Here is a 17,208-nt window from a genome sequence, read left to right on the forward strand (position 1 = left end):
CTCCTCGGAAGGAAGGTTGGGCAATCCTACTTCCGTAGTGATACTGCCTTGGAAACCCAAGGAGGGGTCGCTGTGAGTCGGGGCCGACTCCACGGCACATAACAACAACAACATTGTTAACTCTTTCGGATGAGAATATCTTTGCCGAGTTCTTCCCAGATTGTGTTCTCACACACAGTATACATGATCTCGTTCGGCATTCGCAGTGCCTTTGTGGTGGAGCACGACTGATGTTCTTGTTGTTATGTGCTGTGGAGTCGGACCCGACTCCTAGCGACCCCTCCTTGGGTTTCGAGCATGACTGATACTCTGTCCCTCTCCCAGGGAGGGAAGCTGAGACTTGGGGCTAGGCCGCACGGGCAGGGCCGTGGTCTCTCCCAGGTTTTCACGCATCGGGTCTCCTGTTCTGGTCAGGCATCATGTTGAGAAGGCCTTGATTTTACACATAACATCCAATTCTCTCAAATTTAAGTGAATTTATTATTCAACAGTTAGGTTTTACTCTGTCCAAACTTTCCCTATTTCTACCAACCAAGTCAAAGACACATTGTTAGTTTTGTTTTTTTGCTTTGAAGTATCCAGGTAAAAGACTACTCAACCCTTGCAAATTGCATATGTTTTATGGTTAAAAGGAGATTTAGAGGTTAACTGTGGGAGGCACCTCTAGCCAAAGAAATCATTTTTGACCTGGTAGAACATAGATATTGAATAAGCATTAGTTTCTTCCACACTTAGAAATGGTCGTCTGGACCCTTGAAAACCGCAGAGATTCCCTTTGGGTCACAGCCCCTAATCAGAGGAAAGAAATGAAGGTCCCTGGGGGGGCCAGGTTAGGCTGGAAAAAATGGATTTGAATGCCTTTGGGCTGGGCATGCCTTTCTAGACAACCACAGTGGCACCATTCCCTAGTGCTTTATGCCCTGCTAGCCTCACTAACTTAAGAGTATTTGTTTTTGAGCTTATCTCCTTTATTTAAAATATTTCACTTTTTGAAAAATACATTTTTAGATAATAAGAGTAATGAAAGCTCCTTAGTAGATAGCAAGGAGGAATTCAGAAAAAGACCAAACAATATATATAAGTTAAAAAATTATTATTTGAATTGGAAATCCAGAGGTCTGCTGTAAATTCAAAAGGTACCAAATAGTATACAATGGAAAGCATCCTCTTTTTCTGTATTTCAGATAGCCTATTCTCTTTCCCAGAGACAACCATAGTTACTTGTTTATGTATATGTTCAAAGGGTTAATTTATGGATAGCCTGTACAAAAATATATATATTAAAAAAACTGTGTGCTTGTATAATATTGCATGGAATGTATGACCTAGTTCCTAGTTGTACCCACTGAACAAAAAAGAAAGAAAAAATCCATCAAATATTTTCATGTTTCCAAACTTGATAGTTCAATTTCACCATCTTGATTGCTTTTGAGTTTACTAGTTCCTCTATAGTATGGTTTCGTAATTGAAACCTATGCATAAGACAAAGTCCAAGAAATATGAAAAAGTAGCAAAACTTTCTAAATGTTCTATTTCTATGAGAAGAAATTTGCATTCATTTTATTTATTCATTTATTTATTTTGCACTTACATAATATGATTAGTTCTTTGAATCCACTGAAAATGATGAGTATCCTATGTTATTTTTTTGTCTGCTGTAATTAAGGTCTATCTCCTAGGTTTTGAACGTATTTGTGTGTGTATGTGTGTGTGTCTGAATGTAATTATATTCTAAGAAAGATAGAAAATTTTTCTACTCAATTTCAAGTAGTAGTTTAGAGAGAGAATTAGGAGGGGAAATCTACTATCATATAAGAGGAAGGAAAGCCATCAAGGTTACATTGTAGAAATAAAAGACAACACAATTAACAAAATTATATAGGTCAGGTAGACCTTGTGGAAAGAAAGACAAAACAAGAAAAGAAAATTGGCAGAATTGTGGGAGAGTTTGCATTCTTCTGACCACAAATTTGAGGGAAGCAAAGAAGATAATAGGAATTTGGCTAAGTAGAGTTGAGAGTTCAGCCAATGCTGAAATCCAACCTTTGATCAAATCTTTGACCTTTGTTGCCTTGGCGTGGAACCTGTTCTTTATGGTAATTTAGTTATCATGAAGAAAAAAAAAAAAAGCATGCAAATAAAGTAAACAGAACTTAAGAGGTGAAACCCAAAACAACCTAGCTAGCTCCATCTTGGGAATGTTAGAGGGATGTTTTGGAAAGATTTGAGCAGTAATCAAAAATGAAATCATAAAGGGAAAGAATTTGTGATGTGTATGAAAGGGCTCCTTTGAGAATGGGCATTCCAGAAAAATTCCAGGTAGGCTAACCCATTTCTTATCTCAATGATTAGGACCAAGTCAATGTAAGTAATAAATCATATAGTGGCATATTAGCATAAAAGGCACAAGAATAGACTTTGGATTTAGATTACCTGGTTAGAAATACAGCTACACCATTAATTTCTCATAAGATATTTCTGCTAAATAGAAAAGCTATTAATATAGTGTGTGTGTGTGTGTGTGTGTATTTTACTTATAAATAGTACTCAATTGACATATTACTTAAAATAGCTTTGGAGTTGATACTTGAGTTTTCTAAATAGATAAAATTATCATTTTTATTATCATTACTTTTTATTTTTATTGTGATTAGGGTGAAAGTTTACAGAGCAAATTCATTTTCCACACAGCAGTTCATATACATTTTGTCTCGTGACATTGACTGCAATTCCCCATAATGTAACAGCTCTCTTCCCACTTCCTTCCTACAGTTACCTCTTCCCTGGGTCCTTCCTTCCCATGCACTCCTGCTCCCCTAAGCTGTCTTCCTGTGTGAACACTGCCATTCGGTTCTTCCATGACTGATCACTACAAGGAGTATGTCTACCTGATATAAACATTTATCCTACATGCCTGTCTATTGTTTAGCTGGAAGCCACTGTAGTAAATTTAGTTCCAGACCTGAAGGGAAATTAGGGGCCATAGTCTTAGGGATCTCACCAGGTTCTATCAGACCAGCAAACCTAGTCTCTCTCTTTTTTTTTTTTTATGATTTTGAGTTTTGTTCCACTCTGTTCTCCCACTCTATCCTGGATCTCCTATGCCAATCCTCTTCTGAGTGGTTGATGGTGGTAGCTGGCACCATCTAGTTCTTCTTTTCTCATGGTCAAATAGGCTGAAGATGGCATGGTCTACCAGTCCCTTGGGCTAATTGTTTCCACGCATCCTTGGTTTTCTTCATTCTTCTTTGCTCTGGATGAGGAATGACCCATCGTTGCATCTAGATGTCCTCTTGCAAGCTTTTAAGATCCCAGTCACTACTCACCAAAGTAGGATGTCGAACAACGTTTTTGTGTAGTATGTTATGCCAATTGAGCTTGATGTCCCTTGCAACCATGGTGCCGAGCCCACAGGTCCAACTACTCACTCCCTCAGGGTGGCTGGCTGTGGCCAAGAAGTCACCACAAACTTGGCTTTTGCCAGCTCTACTATATAGCTGGACATTCTTACAACACATACAAATATGCAACTATTATTACTTTTAATGTGTCCTTTCAAATAGTAGTATGTATTTTTTAATTTCTTACCTATCTCACTGGGTAGATTTACATATAATAATTATAGCATGAAGACTACTAATCAAGATAGTGCTATGTAGTCACAATTCAAAGCCATGTAAGCAGAACAAGTACATAACAATAATGGATAAGATAGAATTATCTTGTTACTTAAAAAGACAAAGCTGTGGTCAAATACGAGGTGAAAATCTTAGAATACAAAATACTGGACAGAAACAACTCCAGTTCTCTGAGCAGGGAAACGAGACCTAAAATTTGATTTCTCCAGCAGTTTATCACCTGCAGTGGGGATAGAGGTTCACTGCATGGAACCAAAGAGTAGGAGTGGGGTTATCTTATTTGTGAAGGAGAGAGGAGGAAGAAGCAGTGATGGTATTGTAGCCAGAACTTGTATTAGTCTTTCAGCTGTCTCAGTGATTGGATCTTGGATGAACCCCAAAATGTTGCAGAAAGGAGACCCTAAACTTCCACTGTGTAACACTTTATTTGGAATTGCAAGGTCTCCTAAAGGCAACCTCAAAAATTATTGGGAAGGCAGAAAAAATTTCAGAGAGACTAAAATTAAATATCCACTTGAGATAGACTAACAATCAAAGCACATTAGGAAACCAAATGCTAAGAAAACCAACAAATTCAGTAATTGGGAGATTAATTTATTCTGGCAGGTAATATAACTATGGAAAAAGAAAATTTAAGACTCTCAAAAAAATAGTATCTGTTAAAAAGGAAAAGAACAAGAAATTAGGAAACAAAAGTCAGCAAGATTGAAGTAGAAAAAGTAATTGTGAAAAAAGGAGAAAAGTTATAAATTAAAAATATAATAATAAATGCACACATGCAACAAATGTAATAAACTCAAGATTTGTTAAGTTCAAATGAAGAATTAGTGAATCAGAAGATGGTACTTATGAAACGACACAGTCCTGAGTCCAGAGAGAAGTGATAAAAATATGGAAGAGTTGAGGAGAACATATGTCTAACAGGAGTGTGAGAGGTAGAGAAGATAGGCAATATTGAAGAGAGATGAGACTTTCCATACCTGAAGAAATACGTGAATCCTCAGATGCATTAAAGAGGTAGTTTTTAAAATTTGAAATTTATCAGAATCACTTGTGAAGCTTAGAAAAATAAATAAAACAACAGCAATTAAATGCTGTCAATACTACAATGCAGGTTATTGAATCAGAGTATCTTACCAGGGACCCAGGGGCCTGTATCTTGCAGAAGTGTTTGCATATCGCCTGATGTTTCTGAGGAGCAGTGGGACTGGAAACACTGGTCACCAGTGCATAGGAGGAGGAGTGGAAGTCAGTTGACATTGTTGTGGTTTAAAATGTGTCCACAAATGTTCCCATCAAAAGTGGAGTCTGATTTCTCTCCTTGGATGTGGGCTGGACTTACCCACTCTCTTCTAACAAATAGAATGTAGCAGAAGTGACTGTGTGTGACTCTTGAGGCTAGATCTTTAAAAAAAAAAGCTAATTCTTCTTGTTCTCTATTGTATCATCCATTGTAAGCAAGCAAGACACCATGTTATGAGGACACTCGTGCGGCCTGTGGAGAGGCCACATGAAGAACTGAGGTTTTCACCAGGCAGCATCAATGTGCACCAACTTGAGAATAAGCAGCATTTGACCTGGCTCTTCCGGGCTACTCAGACTTTCAGATGACTGCAGCTGTAGGTGCATCTTGACTGTAACCACCATCAAGAGATAGCCCAGCCAATCCACTCTTGGATTCCTGATTCACTGAAACCATGAAGTAATAAATGTTTATTATTGTTTTAAACCATTAAATTTTGGGGTAATTTGTTACACAGCACTAATACAGATATGTAACAAATTATAGTGAAAGTACTGATAATCAAAATAGAGAAATATATAAAAGCTAGCAGAGGGAAGAGACCGATTATCTATTAAATAGATTTAGAATGACAAAAAAATTCTGTCAACAATAGGTGTGAGAAGGTGTAAGGTATAATGAGGGCAACTATCTGTCAGCTTCACCTAAATTACCACAATGCAATAATGACACTATCAAACATGAAAAGACAAAGAAGATTTGCTCCCACGGCTCCTCACTGAAAGACCTTATGAAAAATATATTTCAGGAACAAGAAAATTGAGAACAGGAATGTGAATACAGAAATTGGTGGCATATTTTGGTAGAACCATTTAACCATGAACTATGAAACAATTTTTTTAGGATAAATTAAATTTTAGACAATACCAAGGAAGATGCCATGGGGTGAGGGAGGTAATATTAGATGATGAGTTAAGGAATGATGACATGTTTACCTTAGTTGAGAAAAGATTGGAGAAGATACTGTGTGATTTTAAACTTTGTCAGAATTATCCTATTATCTATGTATACTTAAAATGTAAAGGTAATCTTCAAAATATAAAATTTTAATCTATGATTTAAAAATCAGCAAAGTGTTTGAGGGGTAGGAGTAGAACAGAGAATAAAGAAAATATTATCAATCCACTAGAAAGCAGAAAGGGAATTAAAGAAGTGGAAAAAAAATAAACAGAAAAGATGATGATAGAAATAGTCAAAATAAGTTATCAGAATAAATATGAGGATCTAAAATTGCCTACTAGAAATGTAGCCTTTTGAAATAGATTGCGTAACATCTAGCTATATTCTGTTTTCAAAGTAACAGTGGAATGCTGGGGATGGGGAAAGAATAGAAACTTTAAAAAAATGTGATGGAAAATTATCAAACAAAGAATATTGATATGAGACAAAACAGAATTCATAGTAAAAGGCATTAACAGAAATGAAGGGAAACATTGCTCAAAGGTGAAAACACAACCCAAGAAGAAGAAGCTACAACAATAATTAACATGTATGCATTTAACAATATAATCTCAAAGCTAAAGCTAATAGATGTAGGGGGAGACATTGGAAAAAAAAAAAACCTACAAGAATAATGTTGAATTTTGTCTAATGGAAGTCTAATGAAGAGTCTTGTGATTGTTCACTATGAGGAGTATACGACTTACGGCAAATGACAAGGCCAGCATTCAGAAAGAAAGGTCACATTTTCCTTTCAGACATAAAGAAAGGAGAGAAATAATTGTTGCTTCTACTCTTGCCTAAAATCTAAATGCAGTTTACTTTTCTGGCATGGTATAAATCTATTGAAATAGAAAAACAAAAATAGAAAGTTTTAAAATGCCACAAAGTACCTTCTCAAAACAGAAAGTTATAAATGTGGCTCAATTTGAGTTGCTTGGAACTTAACTTTCCAAACAGAACTTTTTCAAATTCAATCTTCTCTTGGGTTGTCAAATAATTTCCACTTCTTGTCAGAATTCATTTGGTGCCCATTAAAGATTAAGATGACTTGTGCAAATTTCTGAAAAGTAAGAAGTATGTATCAAGAAGAAAATATAAAAAGTATTGTGTTTATATAAGCACTCTTTTTTTTGTCTCCTAAAAAGGATCAAAGATAGTTTTACTTTATTTTCTAAGTGCCATTTCATTAAGTTTTTATAATCAATTAGAGTATATAGATCTTTCTCAGAGTCAACACAGGCATACCTCAGAGATATTGCCTGTCCAGTTCCAGACCACTGCAATAAAGCGAATATTGCAATAAAGTGAGTCACACGAAGTTTTTGGTTTCCCAGTGCATAACATGGGCGCTCTGGCGACGTAGTGCCTAAGGCATTTGACTGCTACTCAGGAATCTGGTGGTTCAAACCCACCAGCCACTCCTGGGAAGGAGGGTAGGGCAATCTACTTCCATAGAGATACCCCGTCGGGAACCCAAGGAGGGGTTGCTATGAGTTAGAATTGACTGAATGGCAGTGAGGTTTTTATTTTTTTTTGGAGTGCATAACATAAAAGTTATGTTTGCACTTTGGTGGTGTAGTGCCTAAGCCATTTGACTGCTAACCAGAAGGCTGGCGGTTCAAACCTACCACCCACTCCTCGGAAGGAAGACTGAGGAATCTACTTCCATAAAGATACCACCTGGGAAACCCAAGGAGGGGTTGCTATGAGTCGGATCTGACTGGATTGTAGTGAGGTTTTTTTTGTTGTTGTTTATAGTCTATTAAGCGTGCAATAGCATTATGAAAATGTTTGGAATATTGCGAGAATTACCAAAATGTGACACAGAGGCACAGAGTGAGCATGTGCTATTAGAAAAATGGCGCCAACAGACTTGCTCAAGGCAGAGTTGCCACAAACCCTCGATTTATAAAACAATGCAACATATGCAAAGTGCAATAAAATGAGGTATGCCTGTAGCTTAGGAAATCTTTGAAAAGAACACTTTTCTGGACTTTCTCTAAGGACACACTCAGAAATCGGGAATCAAAAACGTATTAATAGAATCACTTCTTTACATTCGTATAAAATACCTCCCCATTTACAAGGCACTGTCTTGTGTAACCTTCCAGGCAGGCAAATCTGGATCTCCATCCTCACGCTATGACATCCTTGTCGTGTGGTCTTAGGCTAGTTGCCTGAGTTTCAGTTTTTCCCATCTAACTCCCAACTCATAGAATTGCGGAGAAAAGTGAGATGATTTGTATAAATCAGTTCTAGAGCATCTGACCATAGCTAGAAAGAACTGGAGACTAATTTCAAAAGCAGGTCTAGTCTATTTCTCTCTCTTTTCCTTTTCCCAGAATGATTTCTATCTCCAGGGTATTTTCCTGATTCATGAAAGCTGTTCCTCCGGATATTGATCGGAAAAGTAAGTGCCCTTTTTCTAGGTGTTAAGATCAGGTGCTTATTTCCATTCCTTAACTGAATTTTCTGAAAGAAGGGAATCACTCAGCAGAAAGAAAAACCCATTCTTCAGACCCTGTCACTAAAACACAGATGCTAACCCACATTAGGTTATTTGGATTCTTTCTTAAAATAGCTAGTATCTGCTTCATGTGGCATTAGTTTAAGAATTATTGAGTTGGAAGACAAGCACTGCAAAGAAGACAGAAAAAAAAAACCCACGAGAAAACAGCTGCCGTAGATTCCAACTCATGGCAACTCTGTGCGTGTCTGAGTAGAACTGTGCTCCACAAGGTTTTCAAAGGTGGATTTTTCTGAAGTATATCGCCAGGCCTTTGTTTTGAGGAGGTTTCGGTAGACTTGAACCTACAACCTTACGGTTAACAGCTGAAGGCATGAAACATTTGCATCACTCAGGAACTCAAAAGAACAAAAAGAGTCATTTCAATTGTACTGTGGGGCTTCCCCCAAAAAAAATTTGACCAGGGGATGGTTGAAAAATAAACTGTTTGTTGAGGTTCTGTGATATTTTATTTGTGAATAGATGCTTCCTTTTATTTCTCAATCATTAAAAGACACCTTGACAATAATAATGATAAACCTATGTAAACACCTGGTTTATCTTTCCTGACTTCTTGGTAGCTAAAGCAAAGGAACCCAATCCTGGTGTGCTGTTACTGTGTCCTTCTGTTCCCTTTGAAGCAGAGCACTGTGTGAGATGGTGTGTTCACTGTGGCCCCATCTCCAAAGGGATCATATTGCAGACTCCTTTGGAAAACATACACATTACCCTCAGGACAGCGATTCTCTTTCCTGAGTCCTCAAAGTAAGGTCTGCCTGCCTCTGTAACATCTTGATTCCCTCAAGTGCCTTGGGATGGAAACATTTCTGGGGCTTTTGAGATAATAACATTTTTCTAGCTTGTAAATATGGATGATGAGTAATGACTGTCAGCAAGAAGTGTTTACCAAGCAAATCAGACAAGAGCCATGCAAGGTGAATTCGTTTTTATTTCAGACTTACATGTAAATAGAGCAACTTTCTGAAAATATGTTAGGAGTTTAGCCATAAGCCAACAGAAAGCTGTACTTCAGTTCTGATTCAGTCTTTTTGTTCCTTTTTAAAAAAATAATTTTCTGGTTTTAATTGGAGGAGATGTCAAACTGATGAGTTACAGGAGAAAAGTCTTTCTTAGTTAACTTTTTTTTTTTTTTAATGATTTAAGGTTTGCAGAAGATTTGCAATGATAGTATAGATATTTCTATGTACCCTTTACAGAACTTCTCCTAATGTTCACATGTAATATAGCCATGTTACATTAACCAAAATTTTAGTTTATTTTAAATAACATTTTTCACATAATCTCATAAAAAGAAAGATACCTGAGCTCTGACAGCACTCTGACAAGACCCAAATGACCCCTAAAGTTTATTAAGGACAAGAATTGTTTTCACTAACCGGAAATTTTAGCTGGACAAAGAAACAAGACCCCAAACCTTAATCCTGAATAACAACAGAGTACTCTGATTGTCTAAATTATCCGGGATTCCCAGATGCCCAAATAGGGCCAGATCCTTGTGAACTGTAGGTTCCCATGCTGATGAACTGGAAGGTATCGATCCATTTAAAAGTTATGTCCAAGAGAGGATGCAAGAGAAGATAATCTCCACCTTAGCTCATTCTGAGTCAAACTGCAGCTCGTTCTGTTTCTCACAGTAACAGACACTGTCCCAAACTCTCTAGTCCATCTTCTCCCTGGTTGTGAGTCAGTGTTAGGCATGCTTGCATGATGAATCTGCATTTTTTTCATCCTTCATTTTCTCTTTTCCTTCCTCACTGTGATATAACCCGCACAATGAACTCCTATTCATGAATCAAAGCCCTGCTGGACCTCACCTCCCTGCAGCTTTCTCTGACTCCTCACTGCCTTCTCTGTACAATACATGTACCCTGCTGCAAATGCATTAATTACTTGTTAACGTGTCTTTCTTTCTAACTAAACTGAAAAACTTTTTCAAGAGATGAACTCTATCTTATTTTTCTATCTTCAGGAGTTATCCCATTACATGGCATACAATAAGCCCTCTACAAATGAATACATTCGAAACTATCTGGAGCTCTGGTAGCATAGTGGCTAAGGCACTTGACTGCTAACCAGAAGGCTGGCAGTTCAAACCCACCAGGCACTCCTCGGAAGGAAGGTTGGGCATTCCTACTTCCGTAGTGATACTGCCTCAGAAACCCAAGGAGGGGTCGCTATGAGTCGGGGCCCACTCGATGGCAAACAACAAAACAACAACAACACTATTCTCAGTAGGTTAACTAATTTCTCTTTAAATTGCTACCCTTCATCTGGAATTAAGCCATATCAGGTAAAAATCTTTAAGTCAGCATTTCTCAAAGTGTGCGTCATAGACCATCTGCCTAAGAATCAAGCGAGGTGTTGTTAACAGATCCTAACGCAGACCTACTGAAGTGAATCTGAGTCTCTAGAGTATGTGTCCTGGGGTGACACCTTTTCAGACGATCTGCAGATACCTGTGATACACACTGATGTTTGAGAACCACTCTCTTGGAGAAAGAGTTCTACTAATCTGTCACCTTGGTCATTTCTATCTCTTTCCAGAGAGGTTTTGAAGTGAGTATAATACATGATATGACCATTAGTTAAGTAAAATAGCAACACACAAACATTAGGAAGGGACTTCTGGTTGTATTACAGAACTGAATAGTATAATTAAACTTCAAGTTGGATTCTGCCAGCCAGGGCAAATGAATGAATGAATGAAGTCAAAGAAAATAAAGTACACCGTTCTCACAACTGGGAGAAAGACTAAATGCCAATTTCTCAGGAGAGGCCTTTTTTTTTTTCCTCCCCTGGGCACTAAATTTTCAACACATTTTAAATTAAACCCCCTCACCTGGGATTTACTTACAGCACAGCAAGTGATGAAATGGTCAATATTTTCAATAAACTATTTGGCAAACAGCTGTTTCTGTAGTGAATTAAAGAACAGCATCAGTATGTAGGCGGCCTCCACTTGTAGCTATGCAATTGTTTTAGGACAGGTTGACTTCAAACAACCTCCTTCCAGTTTAGCAGTAAAGACATGTCTTCACAGAGCTCCTTAGATAAATTTCCATACCTCGTTTGTCACAGTGGACCCAAATCAAAGTTATAATCTCTAACAAGTACCAAGAATGCTGGTACAAAGAATTGGTGATTGAGGATAGATTTATGTTCTTTGGAAACCACATGAGCAATTAGTAATGTTGACATTCTATTCATGAAATTTGAGAAGGCTAACCAGCAGTATTCTGTGGTTAGAAGTCACCCAGCTTTAAAACAATAAAAACAACATACAACAATACCAACAGCAACCAATATTGATCAGAGAGCAACCATTTAGACACGGTCTGTATACTGCCTTAGTCCATTTTAAGAACTTCATGTTCTAAGTGCTATTGTCTCCATTTCAAAATGAGGAAATACATTAGTAAAGGTTAAGTAAATGGTCCAGCCTCACATAACTAGTAAGTGGCAGAGTCAGGATTAACACCAGGTCTATTTGATTCTAAAGCATGTGAACTCTCCAAAGTACTACTCTACACAAAATAAATATAGACGAAGTCGAGAATGGGACAGTGTGGGAAGTCCTGGCCTAGGAATCACACCCTGCTGCTAAGTTGGGGAATGTAGTAATTTTTCTGGGTCTCAAGTTTCCTTACTTAAAAAATGAGGGATTGAACTATATGATGTCTAGGGCTCATTCCAGACTTAAAGTCTATAATTACTCTTATAGTAGAACCAAAATTAATAAGAATAAATTTATTTTAAATAGAAATTTCATTTTTGGTATTAGACTTGATTGCTTCAACCTCAAAGATAAAGTTGATAAACGCAATAAAGAGCAGTAATTAATTTCAAAAGTACTTAAATCATTGCTTCTATTGCACAGAAGTCATACAGTCTGAGAAATAATATTAATAGCTATTACTTGAATGCTTTCGCTTTGCCATGCAGTGTTGTAAGAGCTTTAAATGTATTTTTTACTTTTATCCTTCTAACAATTTATGAAGTAGGCAGTTATATTCTTAACATCATTTACAGGTAGGGAAGCTGAGGCACAAGAAGATTAAGTAACCTGCTAGAGGTCACAGAGGTAGTAAGTGGTGGAGCTGGAATCTGAACTCAGGCTGTTTACTCTAGACTTTGGAGCCCATGCAACATTCTCGAAAGTCGAGAGCCCACATTATTACCCAAAACATTAAGTTCTCTCCACAAATCATGCATTGCATAGTTTATCATTCAAGTAAATGAATATACCAACCCATATTTGAAAGCCATAGTACATATTTGATTCCTAATGGAAATAACTGAATGCAAAATTATTTAAATTCCACATTGGCATACAATTCTAATAGTTTTCCATGATATCTTTGCATGAATCAAAATAGTTAAGCTTTGAAATTAAGCTGAACGGAGGCAAAGTCTTCTCTGCCTTGCAGAGTGCCTGGGGAACATTGCTCAATGAGTCTTTGTGGGAAGAATGAATGCATTAAAAAGGAAGAAATTTCTTTTTGTGTATGTAAGTTTGAACTTGTGCATCTCATTTTAATGTCTACAAAATGCTGTTAAAAGCTCATTCCAAGTAGAGTATACATCTTTTAGATCACAATAACTTTTCATTTCAAATAATATGTCAATATTTCACTCAAAAATTAAACAATTTACCACTCTTTGAAGCACATTTCTTTAATACTGCAATTTCAGAAGCACGATGGATAAGATCTGTTCCTTAACGTGAAGCATTATCTTCTCAGTGCAATAATTGCCATAGAAGTTTCTTTCCCCCCCTTAGAGATCTTTACTGGCAACTCAACTACAGATCTGTTTTGCCGTTTTCCCCACAGAAAATTTCAGATGGCAATGCAAGGTAATGTCCCCTACGGTCAAAGTCAGTGGGTCACACTCTTCTTCTAGAGCATGCAACCTACTAAATCATGCAGATTTCATTTGCCCAGTGATAGCCGCCAGGGTATCAAAGGCTCAGGATTTTGTTGTTGTTTGCTTTTTAAAAACACGACTTACTCATGACAGCAAATCAAACCTGTTAGTGGCATCAGACAAGTTAAACTGATGCCGGGAACAGGACCACTGCAAATTCCATTAAACTGCAATCACTGAGAGCACAGCACACGGGGCGGGGGGGGGGGGGGGGGGAGTGTCTTAAATACCTCTCTCTGTGGCATTTGTCATGTTAAGAGCTGCAGCATAAACAAAGGAAAAACCAAATCAAATACGGTGCAAGCATTACGTGATCGCGTTCACTTTCCTAGACGCATTAAGGGCATTGATCTCTAGGAGAGTAGAGGCCCAGTGGCATCCCAAAGAACTAGAAGTCTAATAGTTTGAAAACATTGCAGACCTCTTAGAGTAAGATCTCTTGACACCTGCCTCTGGGATATCCTTTGTAAGTATCAATCATGACTTGTTTTGGTCTTTTGGAATTCCATTTGTTGTGTGATACTGCACGTCTGCACAAACCCTTCAGAGAAAATTGCTTCTTGACAGACTTGGTTGGTTAGCCTGTGAGTATGTGATGAGGCTTTTGGACTGCAGGGGAGGGGGAATGACAACATCCCAGTGCCCAGACAAATGATAGGGCTCATGCTACCTACATTTTCCATACGGCTCACCCTCCTTCTCAACTCTTCAAAATACTTCATGCACATGTTGAGACCAAGTACTTACTGGTTTTGAACCAGTAGGTAGAAACAAGTTGTTTAAACATTAGGGAAGCCTAAAGTAACCCTCAGTCTAGAAGGGTTCTGTTCTTGTTCTGTTTCTAGACCCTACCTGGCTCTTGGTCACAACTTTGTATTGATGCCAAGCCACCTCTTCCCACTGGAAATTGCTCACTGATAGCTCTCCCTTGATTCAAGCTTCACTTCTGTCCCACTTTTTCCTTCATCACTTAAAGCCCCAATGGTAAACAAGACAATGTTAGAAAATGCAACCAATGGTGCCTGATAGGTTCCAACTCCCATCTAGTTTAATTTGGGTATCAATTATTGTATACCCAACCAGTTTCTGTAAACCAAGCAGGACTTGTCTGAAGGTAATACGCACAAAATATAGCAAGACCCATATTCAGTCTCAATAATGAAATCATTTTATTATAGTTAAGTGAAAGAATATGAGGGAGCTATAAGAACTAAAGAAATTATCATGTTAAAATGGTTTAATTTCTGTGACGTAGTGTTTATTTATTTATTTATTTATTTATTTATTTATTTATTTATTGCTAATAGGCATATACCTCTGGTCAAGAACAGGAAAGTAAAATCAAAATCTTGCATTTTTTGAGGTTGTTGCAGCCAAAGCCTCCAAGATATCAACTCCAGCCCCAACCACTCAAGTCAGCCCACTCCATTGTCACATAGCTCTACCACCTAGCATCTCTCTTCTTGAACTTTAAGGTTCTCAGGATAAATCTATTTCAAGAAAGATATATGAGGGAAACAGTATGGAACATTCCTCCAATATAGACCTTACCTAAAATAGAGCATGAAGTAGATTGGAGAAATAGACAAGACTTCCTCTTGACTTAGAAGATAATTCCTTCTATCTGGCATTAAAAAGCCACTAATCTCTGTTTTCAAACTAACAAAACTAGTATGCAGCAGATAAAATTTTGAAAAAATAATAGGCTATGTGGAATCATCCTATAGAAAACAATATTTTCATCCCTGTAAGGGACTAACTAAAAGATAAGGTCTCTCACAGTGGGAATATGTCTAGTTATGGCTTTATGAGCCAATATGATTTATGTCTTACTATATCATTGTACATTGTACATTGTACATTAATTCTTATCTTTTCAGACAGCTAAAGCAATTATCTCACTAGAGGGCAAAGGCACAAACCATGTGTGCTTGCCTTTAAGATCCTTAAGACATATCCCAATGTCAGAGATGTTAAAACATACAACAAACTAAAAATTAGCCAATGGTAGTGGGAAGAAACCACTGTGAAATGCATCCCAATTTGAGATAGGGTAAAAAAACAAATGAGCACCTTTGAATCTATGACATATGATACATAGATTTCTCTAGTGAGAACTGACAAAAGGCTGTGTGTACCCTGATCACATCCTGCCATGAAACCTATTTTAAAAGTCCACTGTCACAGAGGAACCAGAGACAGGAGTTAACCTCTTCCAAAGGAATAGCTTCCATAGCTGGAAGATTGGCAACTCCAGGTGACTGTGGAATTTGAGATTTCTCAGCTAATGTCCAATCAGTATATATGCATAGTTCTCACCTAGCAGTCCTTCACTTTTCTACTGGAACTTACCTTCATTATGTTTTTCCCTTTCTCCTGTTACTTTATCATACCCAACCAAGTATGGAAAATGTTCATTGAGAAATCAGAATCTAAATGAAATGTCAGTGTTGGATCCTCCAAGCCACTATAGAATCATAAAGGCCATGCTTATGATTGAAGAGTGAAAGAAGAGTCGAATGGGGGGGACTGCACCAGCAGCTGTCTTTCTCTGAACCCCTTTGCTTCTCACTCCACCCGGATGGCTCCATTTATGTTCTCTTGCATGCCCCAAGCTTACTATCTTTATGAACTGTTTCCTTCCCTAAGAACATGGCACATTCCATGTTCTGTTCATCAGGACCCTCACCTCCACCATTCTCTAGCTAAGCCCTCAGCACTGGGAAAACCTACTAGCCAAGGGTAAAATTGGTTCTATAAAAGTTTCCCTACCCTTGAGCTTGTCCCGGAGAGGAATGAAGTAACGAAATGGCAAAAATAACATATCAAAGCAATGAACAAAAAGATTCATGCCACTTTATCAAGCTAGTATAATATCTGGAAGAAATAAATTTCTTTTTTTAAAAGCATAAATACATTTATTAATTCTTTCTAATTTAAAGGTCTTTTACAAAGATTCGGGACCTAGAGAGCTGTTTAAATAATACAAGTTAGCCCCTTGATGTAATTCTATGTGCATGGGTAATGACTGTTAACAGTTTGGTATGTGTATTCTAATATATAATATACACTGTTCTTTAACCAAAGAGCCCTGGTGGCACAGTGGTTAAAGTGCTCAGCCGCCAAATGAAAGGGCAGTGGTTCAAACCCATCTGCTGCTCCATGGGCCTAAGATGTGGCAGTCTGCTTGCATAAAAATTTATAGCCTTGGAAACCCTATGGGGCAGTTCTACTCTGTCCTATGAGGTCGCTATGAGTCAGAATTGACTCAACGGCAGTGGGTTTGGGTTTCATTCTTTACTCTGTTTTTTCACCTATGAGTGTATTAATATTTGTAATGAGTTAATACTTCTAAAATACTTAGAATAGTACCTTGCACATGGTATATAAGTACTTGTTAAATAAATGAAATAATTTTTAAAGCAAACAAATATATTGTAAATGTGTTAACATTAATTTATTTCACATTAATTCATTTAAGCATCATACCGACTCTTAGAGGCAGGGCCTGTTTTTATCCCCATTTTAGAGATGAAGACACTGAGCATCAGAGATGGGATGCAGCATGTTCAAGTCATAAATATGGTGGATATTTTTAGAAGTCACTCCATATAGATTAATCTCATTCTTGTTAATAGCTTCATGGAACCTCATCACATATTTTTTCCGTCTCTTATTGATGCAAATTTAAGTTCTTTTGATCTCTTTACTATTTTAAACAACACTTTAATAAATAACTTTCAACAGATACCTGTGTAAATACTTCCTTTGAATAAATAATCAGAAGTTAAATTATTGACACAAATATGCAAATACTCTTTTTTTATTTATTTTTCAAAAAGGCCTTCCTTTGGCTATACCACATTATAAGA

The 17,208-nt window shown here is 37.3% G+C and overlaps 1 protein-coding gene across 1 annotated transcript in view; it reads right to left on the reverse strand.

Annotated features, from left to right (window-relative positions):
- The window catches only part of MUSK (muscle associated receptor tyrosine kinase), a 115,710-nt gene that overhangs the window by 61,540 nt on the left and 36,962 nt on the right, over positions 1-17,208 (reverse strand). The window lies entirely within an intron of this gene.

Source organism: Orycteropus afer, unplaced genomic scaffold, assembly GCF_000298275.1.
Source record: "Orycteropus afer afer isolate SDZICR_OR568_19922 unplaced genomic scaffold, OryAfe1.0 scaffold00037, whole genome shotgun sequence".
NCBI classification, from domain to species: domain Eukaryota; kingdom Metazoa; phylum Chordata; class Mammalia; order Tubulidentata; family Orycteropodidae; genus Orycteropus; species Orycteropus afer.